Genomic DNA, 7,500 nt, shown 5'->3' with positions numbered 1-7,500 from the left:
TGTATTCTGGGAAAAATCATGTATGCAAAAGTAATTAAGGTATACATACATAGGAAGGTACTACCTTAAATAACTCCTCAACTTGAGTACTGCTGAGATGTTACAGTTTTCATTTAAACCGGGTAGCAAAATCGTCTAAGCGCAGTTGCCACTCCAGTTCACGTACTTCTAAGAGTAAAGTTATTGGGCCTCCCGGATGTTATTGGTCACTTGGTCTATGGCCATAAACGAGAAAGAGTGCCCAGGATGGCTGGCAATGTGTTTAGCCAAAGCATTAACATCAGAATTTTTCTTAATTGCATACATATGCTCGTGACACGGTCCCTAAGTCTGCGATCAGTCTTCCCCAGATAGAATGAGGGACAGCAATCAAAGGGCCAGGTATACAACTGATCTACTTTCACAGTTGAGTGGAGCTTGGATTAAAATTTCCTGTCCCTTATAGTATAGGTCTGCCCTGCTCTCATTTTATAACACCAATTGCAAAAACCACATGGGTACATCCCTGTACGCCTGTTGAAGGTTTTTTTAGTTAGGTCCCTCTGTAAAAGTTCCTTAAGGTTATTATTTCTCTTAAAGACAAAGTTAGGACAGAGGCCTAATTTCTCAGAGAGGCCAGGACTCCCTACGATAAATTGCCAATTTTTCTTAATCAATGCAGTAGTAGTCTGAGTGTTGAGGCTAAATGTATGAACGTAGCTAATGGCAAAATCGCGTACATGGTTGGTCAGAGGTGTCATTAAGAGAGGGGAAACCCACAGTGGGTGACAGTAGTGTGTTATTAGGACTAAGGTCAAGCAGTGCATGGCTTTGTAAGATAGGTTTATAAACCCCATTTACCCTTTTAGCTGTAACTTCCAGCCTAATTTCATCAATTAGATTCCTCGGGTAACCCCTATTAAGGAACATATTACACAAAAGTGTGCATTCGTTCAGAAAGGTGTCAAAATCACTACACATTCTAACAGCCCTAACCATTTGACCCTTCACAATAGATTTCTTTTGTTTGAAGGGATGGTGGCTTGTGAAGTGCAAGAACGAATTACAGTAGGTTGGCTTTCTGTAAACACAAGATGTGTAAGTGTTCCCTTCCTTTCTCAACTTTACATCGAGGTAGTCGATTTCTAAAGATGAAAAATTAGAAGTAAATTTCAAGAAGTCAGTCGTACCATTAAGAAACTGTAAGAAGTCTGCAGCTTCTGTGTCATTACCATGGAAGAGGATGAAAATATCATCCAGGTAGCGTGTGTAAAATTTCACTGTCTGCATCCTTTCACTAGAAAGAGAAAGTTCTTTTCCCAGAAGCCCATAAAAAGTTGGCGACAGAGGCCCCACAAGGCGAGCCCATCGCCACGCCTTTTTTCTGTAAGAAATAATCCTTATCAAAAAGGAAAAAATTACACGAAAGGACTATGTCCAAGACTTCTGTGACCAAATCAATTTCAGTCTGTGGTGCTCCAGTCTAAAAGTAAGAGAAATCCATTCCACAGCTTCTTGGTGTGGAATGGAGGTGTATAAGTCAACAACGTCGATGGTGAGAAAATTGTTCCCATCATCGAACGGGATGTTGTTGAAATTGTCTAAGAAAGACCAGGAATCTTTACATACACCCCGAAGGTCCTTCAGGTATTTAGACAGGATAGTATCCACCAATCTAGCGCTAGGATATGTCATAGATGATCTACCATCAACCAGCGCACGCATAGGGGGATTATTAATATCCTTATGGACCTTGGGGATGCCAAACATGACTGGGATTTTTGGCATTGAGATGTCGATGTAATTGTAAGTTTCTAGGTCAATCTTACCCTGCAAAAACAAATCTCGAAAAACACCCCTCATCATACTGGTTAGGGCTGTTAGAATGTGTAGTGATTTTGACACCTTTCAGAACGAATGCACACTTTTGTGTAATATGTTCCTTAATAGGGGTTACCCGAGGAATCTAATTGATGAAATTAGGCTGGAAGTTACAGCTAAAAGGGTAAATGGGGTTTATAAACCTATCTTACAAAGCCATGCACTGCTTGACCTTAGTCCTAATAACACACTACTGTCACCCACTGTGGGTTCCCCCTCTCTTAATGACACCTCTCTGACCAACCATGTACGCGATTTTGCCATTAGCTACGTTCATACATTTAGCCTCAACACTCAGACTACTACTGCATTGATTAAGAAAATTGGCAATTTATCGTAGGAGTCCTGGCCTCTCTGAGAAATTAGGCCTCTGTCCTAACTTTGTCTTTAAGAAATAATAACCTTAAGGAACTTTTACAGAGGGACCTAACTAAAAAAACCTTCAACAGGCGTACAGGGATGTACCCATGTGGTTTTTGCAATTGGTGTTATAAAATGAGAGCAGGGCAGACCTATACTATAAGGGACAGGAAATTTTTAATCCAAGCTCCACTCAACTGTGAAAGTAGATCAGTTGTATACCTGGCCCTTCGATTGCTGTCCCTCATTCTATCTGGGGAAGACTGATCGCAGACTTAGGGACCGTGTCTACGAGCATATGTATGCAATTAAGAAAAATTCTGATGTTAATGCTTTGGCTAAACACATTGCCAGCCATCCTGGGCACTCTTTCTCGTTTATGGCCATAGACCAAGTGACCAATAACATCCGGGAGGCCCAATAACTTTACTCTTAGAAGTCGTGAACTGGAGTGGCAACTGCGTTTAGGCGCATTTTGCTACCCGGTTTAAATGAAAACTGTAACATCTCAGCAGTACTCAAGTTGAGGAGTTATTTAAGGTAGTACCTTCCTATGTATGTATACCTTAATTACTTTTGCATACATATGATTTTTCCCAGAATACATATAATATATATTTTTTTGTTTCTGACTTCATGTGGCGTTTTTGTTTCTGACTTCATGTGGTGTGCCTTTGGTGTAGCACTTCTCATGTTTATTACTGTCTAGATTTTAATTATTACTGTTGTTTATACAATAATATCTTTAAGGCACATAGATGCTCATTATGCTTTATACTTATAATGGATTACCATTACTTTTTTAACAAGATTTAATCCATTACTGCATATTACATTTATTTTTTATGAGTTGCTATTTGAATGACTTTTTATGTTGAATTTTCACTTTAATGTCATGATTTCATTTACATATTTTAAGAATTTTAAATATGTTATTTTAATTTTTATGCTTACTTTCTTGGTAACATTTCACACTTTGAAATGGTTATTACTAACATGAATTAATGTTTGTATATTTTTGAGGAACAAGTTGTTCTTGTGAAGGTTTATACCTGCTTTCCAATTACTACAATGAGTTTTACCTTGCTATGTTGTCATTTCCTTTGCCTTGTATAAAAGGCGTGCACTTTACCTCATTGTTAATTTGTTTTCTCTGAGGAAGCTGCACCTTAGTCTTGGTAGCGTTGTGACAAATAAAATTCGTTAAGACTACCTACTTGTTGTTGCTGGTACAAGGGCTCCGTGGTACGTTTTGGATTTCAACTCTTTTTGTCATTTGCATTTGCCTCTTTCTTTTCATGGCCACGGGAGCCCTGTTAGTCCCAGCAGCCCTCGCATCTCTCTTAATTCTGGAGTGAAGGAAGTGCAGTCTAATCCACTGCTTGATGTGCCTGCCTTGCTGATTTCATTGTCGGAAAGACTCGACAAGCAATGCACGCTTTGACTTATTGGAAGGTACTAATGGCAACAGGAACCGACAGGTAGCTGCTATACCTTTATCTACTCAAGGCTCTTCAGCCACTAATACTACACAGGCGAGCTCTGGTTCTTCAATACCAGCAGGACAACCTTTCCATTCTGCAAATGAATACAGCGCACCACCGCCTTCTACATCTACATCTGCTGCCCTTGTTACTAGCGGTACAAGATTGGAGGCAACTACAGGTACTTTTCCTAATGGTATTCCTGCCCTTTTATTAGGTGCAGACATTAATAGCAGTGGAGAACAGTCAGCTAATTACAACACAATTAACTCTGCTTGGCCCTCTGGGCCTGCAACTTCTTCCTTACGTTTAGCTACAGCTGTTAACACTGGCTCTCTTCCAGGCCAGACTGACAATGTGAATGCTCCATTCATTTTTTCTGAATGGATGACAAATACGGACAACTTTGTATTTTCTAACCCTATGGAAAGTACAGCTGATCAGCATGATACCATTTCAAGTAATGAGTCATTGTCTAACAAATTAAAGATCTTTGACAGTAAAATTCTCAAACTTAAAAGTTACAGCTTGAGATTGGTTACTTTAACCAGTGCATTCATGAGAAACTTGTTCCAAAAGGTCTACGTAGTACTTTTTCTCCTTCAGGTTTAATCAACAACACTAACTTCTTTTGTGATTTAAAAGACTTATTTCAACAGCAAGGTTTAGACCTGTTACAGCTTATTGTGAAACATTATAACCAACATGTTTGTGTTCTCCTGAAGGAGATTGATGTTTTAGACAAGGAGATTAAAGCAGACTTGAATTTTGTAAGGTACAGGTTCGATTATGACCGTACCCTTTCTAGTATTAACACGCTTCTTGTTAAACTAAAGCTTAACAAAAATAAAAAATTAGTCAGAGACAGATTGGCTTATCAGGACAACGTTGCATATCCTAAATTACAGGCTTCTGAATCCCATAATACTACTACTAGTACCCATCAGGAACACCCTAACCCTGCACCTCATCCTGTCTCAGCCAGTCCTCACCTTCACGAAGACGAGGTAGGAGTGGACGAGGTAGGCCCTAGACGCAGTGACAGGATTAAAGGGTTTAAGAAGGGTAATCAGGGCAACAATAACATCAACACAAATAGGATCAATACTAACAAAAATAACAACAGTTTTTTAGGCAACCGCAACCATCGACAGTTTCACAACAAGAGATAGAAGCGGAAGAAGCTTCCCCTGGTCTCTCAGTTCTTGACTGTCTGGACTCACATTCCTCCCACACAGCAGGTGACTCTTCTTTCTCTAGCACGACTGCTGACCTTAATCCCTGTCTCCTACACCAAGGTCCAAGAATTATACTTAACAAAGGGACTTTACTATTTACAATTTTACAGATTTGGAATTAAGGGAGGAATTAGTTGAGTTACTTGCCCTTGGTTACACCTTTGTCCCTAGTAAAATGGGTGACATATCCAAGGAACTTATTGAATTAAAATGTTTTGTCCGAAGTTAAACTTCAAGTTACTGTTTAGTAATGAAGTTGCCTTGCCACATGACTCTCTAAAACTACCGAGTGTGTATAACCCCCCCATTCACCCTACACTTCAGCTCTTTGAAAGGGTCTGTGAAGCAGACATCAGACATTCCTTTAAGGCATGTAATAGTTATACCGAAACCCCTCGGTATAACATTACCAAAGAACAAGTCTCCCTCTTAGATGAATTATGCCATTACCCAGTTCGAGTGGTTAAACCTGATAAAGGGGGCGGACTTGTAATTATGGACAATTTATTGTACAACGAAAAAATGCGTGAGGTCCTTAATACACCTGCCTATTCCCCTGCTTCTCTTAATGAAATACATCGTACCCATAGTATGATGAGGGGTGTTTTTCGAGATTTGTTTTTGCAGGGTAAGATTGACCTAGAAACTTACAATTACATCGACATCTCAATGCCAAAAATCCCAGTCATGTTTGGCATCCCCAAGGTCCATAAGGATATTAATAATCCCCCTATGCGTGCGCTGGTTGATGGTAGATCATCTATGACATATCCTAGCGCTAGATTGGTGGATACTATCCTGTCTAAATACCTGAAGGACCTTCGGGGTGTATGTAAAGATTCCTGGTCTTTCTTAGACAATTTCAACAACATCCCGTTCGATGATGGGAACAATTTTCTCACCATCGACGTTGTTGACTTATACACCTCCATTCCACACCAAGAAGCTGTGGAATGGATTTCTCTCTTACTTTTAGACTGCGGAGCACCACAGACTGAAATTGATTTGGTCACAGAAGTCTTGGACATAGTCCTTTCGTGTAATTTTTTCCTTTTTGATAAGGATTATTTCTTACAGAAAAAAGGCGTGGCGATGGGCTCGCCTTGTGGGGCCTCTGTCGCCAACTTTTTTATGGGCTTCTGGGAAAAGAACTTTCTCTTTTCTAGTGAAAGGATGCAGACAGTGAAATTTTACACACGTTACCTGGATGATATTTTCATCCTCTTCCATGGTAATGACACAGAAGCTGCAGACTTCTTACAGTTTCTTAATGGTACGACTGACTTCTTGAAATTTACTTCTAATTTTTCATCTTTAGAAATCGACTACCTCGATGTAAAGTTGAGAAAGGAAGGGAACACTTACACATCTTGTGTTTACAGAAAGCCAACCTACTGTAATTCGTTCTTGCACTTCACAAGCCACCATCCCTTCAAACAAAAAGAAATCTATTGTGAAGGGTCAAATGGTTAGGGCTGTTAGAATGTGTAGTGATTTTGACACCTTTCAGAGCGAATGCACACTTTTGTGTAATATGTTCCTTAATAGGGGTTACCGAGGAATCTAATTGATGAAATTAGGCTGGAAGTTACAGCTAAAAGGGTAAATGGGGTTTATAAACCTATCTTACAAAGCCATGCACTGCTTGACCTTAGTCCTAATAACACACTACTGTCACCCACTGTGGGTTCCCCCTCTTAATGACACCTCTCTGACCAACCATGTACGCGATTTTGCCATTAGCTACGTTCATACATTTAGCCTCAACACTCAGACTACTACTGCATTGATTAAGAAAAATTGGCAATTTATCGTAGGGAGTCCTGGCCTCTCTGAGAAATTAGGCCTCTGTCCTAACTTTGTCTTTAAGAGAAATAATAACCTTAAGGAACTTTTACAGAGGGACCTAACTAAAAAAACCTTCAACAGGCGTACAGGGATGTACCCATGTGGTATTTGCAATTGGTGTTATAAAATGAGAGCAGGGCAGACCTATACTATAAGGGACAGGAAATTTTTAATCCAAGCTCCACTCAACTGTGAAAGTAGATCAGTTGTATACCTGGCCCTTTGATTGCTGTCCCTCATTCTATCTGGGAAGACTGATCGCAGACTTAGGGACCGTGTCTACGAGCATATGTATGCAATTAAGAAAAATTCTGATGTTAATGCTTTGGCTAAACACATTGCCAGCCATCCTGGGCACTCTTTCTCGTTTATGGCCATAGACCAAGTGACCAATAACATCCGGGGAGGCCCAATAACTTTACTCTTAGGAGTCGCGTGAACTGGAGTGGCAACTGCGTTTAGGCGCATTTTGCTACTCGGGTTTAAATGAAAACTGTAACATCTCAGCAGTACTCAAGTTGAGGAGTTATTTAAGGTAGTACCTTCCTATGTATGTATACCTTAATTACTTTTGCATACATATGATTTTTCCCAGAATACATATAATATATTTTTTTGTTTCTGACTTCATGTGGCGTGTTTTTTGTTTCTGACTTCATGTGGTGTGCCTTTGGTGTAGCACTTCTCATGTTTATTACTGTCTAGATTTT

This window comes from Protopterus annectens, chromosome 7.part0, assembly GCF_019279795.1.
Source record: "Protopterus annectens isolate FY-2018-M chromosome 7.part0, PAN1.0, whole genome shotgun sequence".
Lineage (NCBI taxonomy): Eukaryota > Metazoa > Chordata > Ceratodontiformes > Protopteridae > Protopterus > Protopterus annectens.
This window is presented reverse-complemented; position numbering follows the sequence as displayed.